The 12,680-nt window shown below is 42.7% G+C and overlaps 1 long non-coding RNA gene and 1 pseudogene across 1 annotated transcript; one reads left to right on the top strand and one right to left on the bottom strand.

The window, feature by feature from the left end:
* The first annotated feature begins 2,188 nt into the window (after nt 1-2,188).
* LOC111824406 lies at nt 2,189-9,152 on the top strand. Its single transcript, XR_002827491.1, has 3 exons — nt 2,189-2,459; nt 7,768-7,931; nt 9,093-9,152. It is a non-coding gene; the product is annotated as an uncharacterized LOC111824406 (long non-coding RNA).
* Nucleotides 9,153-10,791: 1,639 nt separating this feature from the next.
* Nucleotides 10,792-11,656, bottom strand: LOC102427518 (annotated as a pseudogene).
* Between the last annotated feature and the right edge of the window lie 1,024 nt (nt 11,657-12,680).

The raw sequence follows: 12,680 nt of genomic DNA, 5'->3' as shown, positions 1-12,680 counted from the left end.
CGCGCGGGGTTTTCCTGCTTAAACCGTTCACGGGCAGCCCTCCCCCCCCAGCCCATTTAAAGTGTTGGCAGATGGAGTCAAACCCTCTCTCCCTCCGCAGCCTCGCAGTTCCCGGCCTGTAGAGCCGGATTCCTCCCTGGCCTGGGAGTATAGACACCCCCCTTTCCACATGCTCCCCCCCCCCCCCGCCGCCCCACTTAACGAATAGGAGCCCGGATGTCGAGGGAGTGTGCACGTTTCAGTAAGGTGGGATGTAGGACAGAAGAACACGGGGAGTCCCACGAAGCGGTCACCTCCCCCCCACGCAGGGATTGGCTTCGTGGAAGGCGTGACTGCGACGGGGTGGCCCTGAAAGGGGCGCAGTGCGTGTGAGTGGGAATCAGAGAAAGAGATAATGAGAAGAAATAAAGTAGTGAGAGGGCAGAAAGGTCAGTGAGGGGGCCCATAAAGAGCCCGCAAAGTTGAGGACGTGGAAGGTCCTTGCAAATCGACTGTAGGTATGAAAGAGGAACTCGGGAAAGTGGTAAATGGAGGACAAATAGAGACCATGGAGGAAAGGGGGGAGCTCTAGAGACGTGAAGGGGAGCAAAAGGGTGAGGAGCCCTTGGTTAGCAGAGGTGGGGCCCCGAAGGGTGAGGTACCTGAGATGGAGAGAGTCAGGGGGAAAAGTTGGATGAGGCCAGTGCAGGGGCTGGAAGGGAGCAAGGGATGACCGAGCCCAGCAAGAATCAGCACTGTGTTGGCCTTACGGGTTTGGCTCAGCGGATGGAGCGTCGGCCTGCGGACTGAAGGGTCCCAGGTTCAATTTCGTTCAAGGGCATGTACTTTGGTTGCGGGCACATCCCCAATAAGGGGCGTGCAGGAGGCAGCTGATCGATGTTTCTCTCTCATCTATGTTTCTCTCTATTCCTCTCTGTAAAATATCAATAAAATACATTTTTTTAAAAAAAGAATCAGCTTAGCCAGGCGGTGGTGCCAGGGAGTCTGGCAGGAGAGGTGGAAACAGAAGGGAAGCAGAAGGGGCACAAGGATGGGGGAGGAAAGCGAAATGTATGGAGGTGGGGAACAATCAGAGATTACGGAGAAAGGGCTACTGAAGGTGAAGGTTCCAGTAATTTCACGGAACGGGTATAGGACAGGAATAGAATAAAGGGGAGAGGGGAGACAGGAGCGAGGGGGAACACAGGAAAGGACAGTGGAGAGAAACAAAGGAAAGAGAGCGACCTAAACGGATTGAGAAACAGAAGTGGAGGAGGAAGGGAACCCAGTGCTGGGTGAGTGGAAAACTGATGGATGTGGGTGATTAAGTTGTGAGGTGTTGACTTGTGGCTTTATGACCTATTTAATTTAATATTTGTATTTCAGTTATACAGATGCAACTGAGAATTGCAAAGGTCCAGTTTATAAGGCTTGCTCATTTTATAAATGATAAAATGGTTATTTGCGTCAGCATATAGCTTTCATTTGCAGCCCTTATTCAGCCAGAGGGGAGAGTCTTGTCTCAGTCAGTCCTGGGTCTCTTCCCATTTCCTGGGATGGGATTAGCGAAGTGAACTGGGACAAGAATGACCAAGTCTATCCCCACATGGTCCTTTTTCAAGGAGTATTAAAAGTGTTGGTGTTTTATTTCTTTGAAATGGGTTTACTTTTTCCTTTCTACTGCTGTTACATTTATTTCACTGTATTTTAAAAAGTATATTGAAATAGCCCTAACTGGTTTGGCTCAGTGGATAGTCAGCCTGTAGACTGAGGGATCTCAGATTCGATTCTGGTCAAGGGCATGTACCTTAGTTGCAGGCACATCCCCAGTACGGGGTGTGCAGGAAGCAGCTGATTGATGTTTCTCTGTCATCGATGTTTCTAACTCTCTATCCCTCTCCCTTCCACTCTGTAAAAAATCAATTAAAAAATATTTAAAATAGTATATTGAAATAAATTTTTGTTGAATTTCCACTTTGTTGTAAATTTTCATTTACTTCTGAAATAAGCATTATTGACATCTCATTACCAACTCTTACCATTCTTTTCTAAATATAGGGCAGCTTAAATTAAAAAATAAAATTAACCCTGGAAGTCATTATATTTTTGAAAATTTGAATTGTTTTCCCTTCTAAATATATTGTATCTAGTTTAGATCATGTGCTTTGCATTCTTTCTCTCCTTTAAAATATGTGGGAACATCCATTGGTATACACAAATGATTAGGCTATTTCAGTGTACACTAAGTAAGGATGGCTATGTTCTTGAGAGAACCTAGTTTTACTGGGTTAGTATAATATTCACAGTTTTAAAAATTCCATTTATATGATTTGTTAAATTAGTGAGCTGTGAGCTACAATGATATTCCTCTAAATCCCTTTTCTCCATTCTCTGAAAATGTTGAAGGATGGACATGAAACTTTGTTCCAAGAGAGCTCATCTGTTCATGGTGAAGGAATTTGATCAAGCTATTTCCAAAGGTAACATGTTTTTCAAAGTTTTCAGTGCCAAAACCTAAGTGCACAATCATATGTTTTAAATAATTCGCTGTGAATACCTGGAAAATATGCAGGAAATGCTTGTGTCTCTTTAGTAGACCTGTGGACAGACAGTCCTATTAAGGTAGACGGAGTATTATTAGTGCCTTTTGGACAGACAGATCAGGAAATTGAGGCAGTAGAATGAAAGGCTCAGATGCTGGAAGCAGAAAGCCATGAGTCAAGTCAAATCTTGGCTCCGTGACTCACAAGCTGTGTGAGTTTGGCAAATTATGTACCTTGGGGTCAGCATCTGAGAAATGGGATAATAAAGGCTCCAACTTGCAATTAAGTGTGTGAATTTATAGAAAGCCCAGCACAAGACCTGTGTCACTGAGGTGCTATGTGTGCAAGTGATCACTACAAAGTGTTTCTTGTTAGAGCTCCCTGTGCTCATCAGGAACCCACTGGGACTTTCTTGCTCTCACCCCCTTCAATCCACCTGCCTCCTGCCCCCACACCTGTTTCCAGGTTCTTTCTTCCATCACAGGCGTCCCATGATGCTGCTGCCCTGAGTAGGAAGTCCCAGCACCTTTGCCTGGTGTTTGAGGCCTTGGTTTTCCTGTGGCATTTTTCAAAGCTTCTCCCACACCCATCCCAGTCTGACCAAAGTTACCGGAACACCCTGAGCATTTTCATTCTTGGAGGGCTTTGCCTAGGGTTTTCCTCCCCGTGATCCATGAGACCACACTCTCCTGGCTTATAGACTGTTGGGCCCAAATATCTCCCTTATGGCCCTTCACACTCACAGATCCCACTGAGCTCACTGTCTTTTCTAATCTTCCTCTTTTCCCAGCATCCCCTCTGTCCACTCCAGTCACTGGACTAGACCCAGGGTCCTCTGTGCCAACAAGTCCCCCACCCCTATTCTCTATCCCTCTTTCTCCTGATTTCAGACCCCTGAATTGACCCATTCTCTCCTTTCCATCTTCATGGTTTCAGGTGGTTCAGCTTCTGTCCTCTGTCCCTCAGCTTTCTTCTAGACTCCTCTTTGGTCTCCAGTGTTTATCATCCAGTCTGTCCCCCTCTCATGGCCTTAAAGGGGTCTTCCTGTATCCAGTGCTGACCTACACTCCCCTACTTACAGCCAGCCCTCTCTCATTCCACCTGTCCCTTCAACAGTGTCCAGGGTCCTCAGTTTAATGAAGAACTCACCAAGACAAGTTATTGCCAACGAACCATCAGGCCGCATTGGGTGCCTAGGGCCCATCTACCTCTTCCTTCACCGGTGCAGGCATCAAGCAGGTACTAGCAGCAGGAGCTGAGGGGCCTAAGGAATTGTAAGGGCTGTGTTCCATCAGACCCTGGGTTTTTTTGGGGGGGTCGTAGGGAGGAGGAGTCTGAGAGAAGAGAGGTAGGTGGTGATTGGGGAGAAGTGCTAGGACAGGGAAGGAAAGGCCTTCCTGGTGCTGGTTGTGTAACCTCGGGAGTACTCCTGGCGCACTGTGGCTTAGGCTCCACATTGGTAAAATGGGCACAATCATTACCACGTAATGTTGTCACAAGAATTAATGACTCTGCAGAAAGAGCTTAGAACAGCCTGGCCCTTAGGAAGATTGCATTTTATTTTGTAATTGGAAAAATGTGTTTCTATTGTTTTTCCATCAAATTGTTTATTCCTCTTCTTTAATATCCTGTGAGAGTTATAGGGGTGACAAGAACCTTATGTGTCTAATTCATTGCCAGAACCTATTAGTTAGAGCTCAGTAGATAATATTCTAATAGTTTCAATACATGAAATATTTCAGTGAATGGATAGATAATAAAACATGCAGTGTATGAAGCTAAGATGGCCCATTGGAGCCCACAGATCAGGCTCCCTTTGCTCCTTCTACACTCCATCTCCTGCTCTCTCCCACTCCCTGCATCAGCTGCAGGCACAGGGGCCTCCGCACTGTTTTTAAACACATAGGCAGGTTTCTGCTTTAGGTCCTTTGCCGTGACTATTACATTGTTCCCAACCTTCACTGAGTTTTCCACGCTGTTTTAACTTGTCTTCGTTGGGCTTCTCTAGACTCAAGATATTTTTCTGTTTATTTGTTTATATATTTATTGTCTGTCTCCTGATTAAGGTCCCACATGTGCAAGGCCTTTGTCTTGTTCTGTTCTGTGTCTCCAATGCGAGGCACCAAAGAGATGGTAAATAAAACTTGAATGAGTGAATGCGTAGTAGTCATAAATGTAAGTACTAGTGACAAAGCTAAAGATGAATGACATAATGATTGGAAATGTAGGGAGAAATTGAGAAACATATATCGAGTGAAAGTTAGAATTTTTTTAATTCCTCTCTCAGAACTTGGCAGATCTTTAGACAAATACAACAAGGACAAAAAGACTGAATAACACCATGACATAAGGTTGGGAGTGTATATACACACCCACTTGACTCTGATGATACAAAAAAATATTCTTTTCCTAAGACCATGCTCAGTTACATAGGTGATTTTATACTTAACCTCAGGGTAAGCATCAAAGAAATGAAAAGGTTGAGTATTACAGGGCACAGTCTGCCCTCATATTGCATAAAATACTTTCATGTTGATACTGTAGTGCTGGCCCATCCAATATGGCAGCCAGACTCCTCCTGAGGCTGTTGTGCGTGTGAACTGTAGCCAGTCTCAGTTGAGATGTGCTGTTAGTGGAAGATACATACTGATTCTTCAGAACACAGTAGGGGGAAAAGGATGTGAAATACCTTACATAAGTTTCTTTAAATATTGACTATTTGTTGAAATAGAACTATTTATAGTAAGTGTGTATTCAGTTAAATAAAAGATTGGGTTAACTCACATTTGTGATTTAATGATTAATTGTTTGAAAATTATAAAGTTATCAAAAATAAATCCAACCAGATTAGTATAGAGAACAGATGAATGGTTGCACTGGGTTGCACTGAGTTGTCAGGAGGGGTGTCAAGTTAAGGATCTGGTTTGTGGTCCCTGATTTAAACAAACCTACCTGTGTGATAAAATTTCATAGATATATACACACACACACTTACACACCCACCCACGTAAATTTACCATGTAAGGGTTCAATTGGGTCTCTCAAAAATAATATGTTGAAATCTTATCCACTGCCTTGGGATATTACCCTATTTAAACAAAGGATCCCAGCTGAAGCCGGTTTGGCTCAGTGGATAGAGCGTTGGCCTGCGGACTGAAGGGTCCCGGGTTCGATTCCGGTCAAGGGCATGTGCCTGGGTTGCGGGCACATCCCCAGTAGGAGATGTGCAGGAGGCAGCTGATCGATGTTTCTGGCTCTCTGTCTCTCTCCCTTCCTCTCTGTAAAAAATCAATAAAATATATTTTAAAAAAAATAAACAAAGGATCCTTAAAAAAAATAATCAACTTAAATTAAAGACATTAACAGTGGGCCCTCCTCCAATATTCCTGTTGTCCTTATTAACAGGGGAAATCTGGTCACAGAGATATGCATAGAGAGAAAAGGTACTAATTTTTTATTCCCAAAAACAATGTTAATGAGAAATAATGACTTGGGCCTATGGATTTGCTTCTCTGCAGTTAAAAGCATAAATTTCCACATGAAGATTTAGGGCTGCATTAAGGTTTTATTATAGTCAATCTGTTGTGTTTCAGGAATTTGTTTTCTGTTTCTTTCATAATAATTATGTTTGTTAAACTATAAAATTTAGAGTTTATTTTAATTTAATCATATTTTCTTCCTCAAATTTAAGAATATGACTACTAACCTTATAGATATTTAACTTATGTGTCATAGTAAGTACTTTTAATGTATAAACACGGTATAAATACAGGTTCAGAATTCTCACAATAGAGTCAAACCCATAGGAACAAAGATTAGAGGAAAGATTAGCATTGACACAGGCAGAGGAGAGTGGAAATGGGAGTTGCTATTCAGCGATACAAATTTTTATTTATCAAAGATGAATAAGTTTCAGAGATCCACTGTACAACGTTTTGCCCGTTAACACTATTGTATTGTACACTTAAAATTTTATTAAGCCTGACCAGTGTTGCTTAGTAGTTGAGTGTTGACCTATGAACCAGGAGATCGTGGTTCAATTCCGGGTCAGAGCACATGCCAGGTTGCCGGCTCGATCCCTTGTCAGCCTATGGTTGGGAGTCTCTCTTATCATTGATGTTTCTATCTCTTTCTTCCTGTCCCTTCCTCTCTGAAATCAATAAAAATATATATTAAAAAATTGAAACGTTAGATCTCATGTGAAGTGTTCTTACATTAACAAGAGCAATGATTAAAATGTGTTTGGGGGTACAGTTAGAGAAAGTGAACATGAATGTGATACAAACAATCTCATGTTTTGACAGGCTTCTAGAGTATGCTCCTTTACTTCATTTGCAAATACAGCTGTGATGGAAACACTTTTCTACCCCTTGTCCCTTAGGGATTGAGGCTCCATTCACCTATGGACAGGGGATGAGGGAGATTGTCCTGTTATACGACGTGTCCCATGGGAGGGGTGTGGCCAAAGAACTGGGGACTGAGTGGCATTTTGGAAGGATTTTGAGGGCAGGATTCTTGCAGAACCCTGTTGCCACCAAGTTTTCTCTTCTCCCCTGTTGCATCTGCACAGTAGCTACAGGCCTGGCCAAACCCATTCCAGGAAAACGCCATCTGTAGGGATGCACCCTGGGAGCCTGCCCTTTAGAAGTTCCTACCCCAACCCTTCACACTACACACAGGGCTCAGGTGTGTTGGGTCTAGTATCTCTAGCCCACTGCTACCTAAAGCAGGTCACCTCCACCAGAGCACTAAGTAAAGATGCTATTTCATGGGCCTCACTGCAGCTTTACAGAATCATAACTTTTTAGAGTGAAACCTTGATCCCCACGGTTCTATATGCACATTAAAGCTGTAGAAGAAATGCTTAGCTAGATGGTCCCCTTCCATTAGACCACTTGACGAGTTGTAAGAGATAACAGTGCCTGTGCCTTCCCCCTCAGAGTTGAACAACTGCTCTGGGTAGAACATTGTTGTCATTTTAGTGTGGTGCTCCAGGAGATTCAAAAGTGTGGCCAGTGTTGAGCAGAAGGGCTCCCTGCCCCAGTGCATTTGTGAGAGTTGACAATGGGCTTTGGTCCAGGGTCCTCTCTTGGGTTTGGGAGGAACAGAAGTGCAGCCTACTTTCTCATTGCTGGGTTGGAATTTGGGCATGTCTGTCGGAGGGAAGAGCAAGGGAAGACAGGCGAGAAAAACAGTTTGATCTTCATGTAGCATCTCATTGTTTCTTAATCTCTCCTGTGTCAAGGGTAGGGGAGTGTGACATTTTTTCATCATTCAAGTCCTTCTGCCTGTGAGTGTGGTGGAAGCATGGCATATGCTCAAGATGCAGGTGTGATTGGTCAACATAAAGTCGCCTGAGAAAACAACCCAGAGGAGGAGGAGGAAGAGGACAATATGGCTGCTTCTCAGGTAAACGCTCTGTTTTGGCTCAGTTCTGTGTCTGCTTTTCCTTTTAAAATTCATGTATTTAGATGGTGCAGACCTGCAGACCTTTACTTCTCTATTTCTGATGATCCTGCAACACAAAGTTGTTTTCACCTGCTTAGTTTTTTTCCTTGTGATTCTATATGTTCCCTCTTTAAAATGTGTCTGTTGCTTAGGGTTTTTTGGGTTCCCCAAGATAGAAATCAAGAGGAACCTCTAGAGTTATATCTTGGGAAATTTTCTTAGGCTTATGCTCGATCATAAGGGAGACAACACAGAAGAAAGGAAGGTCCTCTGAGCTGAGGGGCAGGCGCAGCTTGGCGGCCCTAACAAGCTTGGGACACATAGGAGGGTGGTTTGAAAAAGGCCTGCTGGTGGAGATTTCCATTTCAGGGTGCAGTTACTTCCTTTTCCAACGGGGTTGTCTGGTTGTTAGCGCCTGCGCTGTGAGGGAAAGATGGCAGTGTAGTTCACTAGAGCCACCCCAGGAAGGTCATGTAGCAGTCAAGCCTTCATCAACTGCTCAAGTACATGAGCAGTTTCAAGATCTGCAAGGAAGCAGGCCTTTAGGAGGGAGATAAAGTCAGCTACCTCTGCGTTTTTGTCCACAGCTTTCTGTCTGTTGTGTCCATCCAGGTCCCCCATAGGAATCTCACCATATATTAATGACCATTGTGTGGGAAGAAGGTACTTTCTTCTACCTTCAAAGTTCTCTCAGCTGGCCTAATCAGAAAGAGGGGATATGTATGGGAGCTGCACACACATGCCAGAGTCACAGACCCCACATGAAAGAGAGGTTCAGAGACTGAAAGGGAAATTTAGCATATGAGACATTCTGAGCCCGGGATGAGGTAATGCACCTTGGGACTTTAGAATATTGTTTCCAGGAAATCACATGTTCAGGAAATACTAGTTTCCTTACCATCTAGGTAGTTCAAATGTCATTTTTGGTTTAACATATATCACAGGTCAGGCTCATCATTTAAATTCTTCTAGGTAGTTAAGGGGGAGAGCAGAAGTTTCTCTTGAACCCAAAGGTCTTGATGCCTTCAGCTCAACATAATGCACGTACCATTGAAGCACATCTTAAGGTGCCTTGTTCTGAACCCCTATCTTCAACTTTTCAAAACATTTTCTTTGCCACAGTTCAACATGGGAAGGCATTGATATCCGAGTTCCCTAATGAGATGGTGTTTGCAGAAGGGAAATAGAGGTTTTAGATTTTGTATGGCTGCAGCATCTGCTCTGCAGAACAGGATTGAGACAAAGCACCTTTAAGCAGGATGGCCTTAGTGGCCGGGATTAGATCAGAAAGTTCTGAAAAAGAAAACTCGTTAGCAGAGACTTGCTCTCTACATTGGCATGGAAGTCTTACTTTTTAAATGCACTGTGAGATTTATAACGTACAGGAGGTATTTGTGGAATGAATTTTGTATAAAATTGGTGTTAGTGATGATGTGTCCTTCTGTCACTTGATGTCCCTTCCTTTGCACCTGATTTTCACTTGGTGCGGGTGTTCTCTGTGAAATATAGAGTTAATTTTTGTTTTTTTTAAATAAGGGTGTCAAAAGTATTTTGAGAGTTGTGCATAAATGATCACATTTCTTCTGGAAACTTCGATTGCTTTTCAGTTTCACTTTATTTGTAGGTTGCTTTGTTGTTGTTGTTCACTGGAGATACTTGCTTTGCCCCAGACCTGTACATTTTTATTGTATTTCACCGACTTGTCACAGATACACTCTTCTTTATCACTGCTTTGTATTTTCAAAAATGTTTACAAGCATCATAGTAATGGATGTTCAAGTGTGTTAAATTTATAAACTACAGATCAGCACCAAAGATAACTTTTATCAAATAAATAAAAGGCTAAGAGTCCGCAGGCCGTCACTCTATCCGCTGAGCCAAACCGGTTTTGGCAATGCTAATATTTTTTATCATGGTGTGTTTACCTCCCTTTTGTGTTTATAAAATACAAAGACAATCTTTCACAAAGAGATTTATGACATTGACATTAATGTTGATTTTATTTCAGGTAATTTTATTGACATGAACATTTTATTTTGTGTGCATATAATGTGTACATAGTTTCCATTTTTATGTCTGCCTCTTTGCAGAAAATGTTAACATTATTTTACCTCTTCTTTCTTCTTACCTTCTTGTTTCTATTCTTTACAGTTACAATAGCTGTGTATTTTCATGAGGGTTGTGTCTGTGTACTGGTCTGTGATCTTTTTGACAAATTCGAGGTAAAGTTTGAAATAACACCCAGGCTCTACCATTTTATGGATATTTTACAAAATATTTTCCTTAAAAAGGGTGAATATCCATGGCTCACTTGGTTGAGCGTTGACCCATGCACTGAGAAATCACTGGTTCAATTCCCTGTTAGGGCACATGCCCGGGTTCAGGGCTCAATCCTTGGTAGGGGGCATGCAGGAGTCTGCTCATTGATGTTTCTATCCCATCGACATTTCTGTTTCTTTGTCCTTCCCCCTTTCTCTCTCTCTAAAAATCAATAAAAACATTTTTTAAAAAATGAACAATAATGTTATTATTCTTTGAATACTTTTGAGATTTATTAATTAATATATAAATGTTAAAACAACTGTGGTTGATGGGCTTACTAATCTATGAGACCTGTAAAGCCCATAAAATTGTTCACTCAAAATCTTGTATATGAATTTTTTTCCTGTGTTTTCTTCTTCTGTGGTATCCAAAGGTATGGCACATATACCAGCACATTGGCATCCATAGTTATAAGTGAGCTGGTTAAACATATGGAAATTCAGGCCCCACCCAGAACTCATTAAAATTTTATTTATTAGTTTGTTTATTTGTTCATTTATTTTTTAGCAGGCTTAATTCACTTTATTTGTCTTGTATAAAATTATGTGGTGGCCACAGCTGGAGCCTGGGTCCTCTGCACAGAAACTCTGGTAGGGGTCTTTACAAGATGGTCAGTGAATTCCTGATAGGAAGACTTGGTGAACACAGTCTCTCTCCAGAGATCTGGGGTGAGATAGCTGTAGGTCTTAGAGATGGCATCAGAGGTGTCCTTGGCGAAGTTGCCCAGGGTGGCAGTGCAGCCCCTGGCCGAGGTATAGCAGTTGTCAATACCAGCCATCATCAGCATCTTCTTAGGCACAGGGGCCAAGACAATGCCTGTACTCCTGGAGGCAGGGATGAGGCGCACCAGTAAAGAGCCACAGCGGCCAGTCACCTTGCAAGGAACGGTGGTTGTGGGTCTTGCCAATCTTGTTTCCCCTGTAGCCTCGCCGCATGGGCACAATAGAGAGCTTGGCCAGGATAATGGCTCCACGGATGGCAGTGGCTACTTCCTTTGAACACTTAACACACAGACCAAAATGTCCAATGGCGACAAATGCCTTGAACTGGGTCCTCTGGCCAGCACGTGTCTGCTTTTGCACAGGCATAATCTTCAAGACCTCATCCTTGAGGGATGCCCCCAAGAAAAAGTCTATGATCTCAGATTCCTTGATGGGCAAGGTGAATAGATAGATTTCCTCTAGGGATTTGATCTTCATGTCCTTGACCAAGCGGCCAGCTTGGTGACAGGGATCCACTCCTTGCCCTCGGCCTTGCCTCCATGAGCTACGCGGTTTCAGCCCCTGCCCTGATCCCGGCGGCCACCCCCCGGCCCCGGATGCCGCTGCCAAATCCTCCATGGAAACCCCAGAGACCTCCTATTCCTTGGAAAAGAAGCTCATTAAAATTTTAAAAGTGCTACACTGTGCTCACTCAGAATGACTTCTCCAGCTAAGAAATATATACACTTGATCCTCTGTGATTCAAACATAGCACTCAAAAATGGATATGCTTGTGTTGATGCCTGTATTTTTAAAATTTATCTTTCAGAAAAGTAAAACTTCTCCTGTGGTTTGGTGGATCATATGCCATCTTCCTTTCTAAAAATACATTAGAGAATATTAATGTCAAAGTGATGCTGTTGGATAACTCAGGATACTGTCCTAAGTCTAAACTGGTTCTATTAACTTTTCATTTTGGGTGACCTTATGACCTCTGCCCATGGTCAATTGAATAATGCTTTTCTTTTAATTTCCTTTTAATTTCAGGGGCAGTTGACCTTCAGTGATGTGGCCATAGAATTCTCTCAGGAGGAGTGGGCGTGCCTGGACCCAGCTCAGCGGAAACTGTACATGGATGTGATGTTGCAGAACTACAGGAACCTGGTATTCCTGGGTGAGGATCACTTCCTTCCAGAATTTCTCCTCCACCCGCAGGGTTTTGTTTTCTTCATTAGCACAGTGTCTGCTTGTAGCTTCTGCTTTTTATGATAGAGTTTCAGGTCCGTGTTATTAAGGAAAGCAATTGGGGTTTTGCTGGTGCAGAACAGAAAGGCTTCCTGATGTATTTGGAAGTGGAACTCAAGATTTGAAAACTTTAAATGTTGTCTCCAGTATAGTTAAAGGTTCTGTCAGAAAATAATATTTTGGAAAATAATTTTTTAGGATATTCTGGTATTCTACAATGTCCTATCTTACTTGAGCACAGGGCTGGATTGGAAATTGGAGATTCTCCATTGAACCCATGTTCCTTTTTCTTTTTCTTTTTTTATAAGTTTTTGGTTGTTGTTTTTAATATATTTTTATTTGATTTCAGAGAGGAAGGGAGAGGGAGAGAGAGGTAGAAATATCAGTGATAAGAGAGAATCATTGATTGGCTGCCTCCTCCACATCCCTTACTGGGGATCGA

The sequence above is a fragment of the Myotis lucifugus genome, unplaced genomic scaffold (genome assembly GCF_000147115.1).
Source record: "Myotis lucifugus unplaced genomic scaffold, Myoluc2.0 scaffold_1415, whole genome shotgun sequence".
Lineage (NCBI taxonomy): Eukaryota > Metazoa > Chordata > Mammalia > Chiroptera > Vespertilionidae > Myotis > Myotis lucifugus.
The sequence above is the reverse complement of the archived record's forward strand: the minus strand, read 5'-3'. Positions and strand labels throughout refer to the sequence as shown.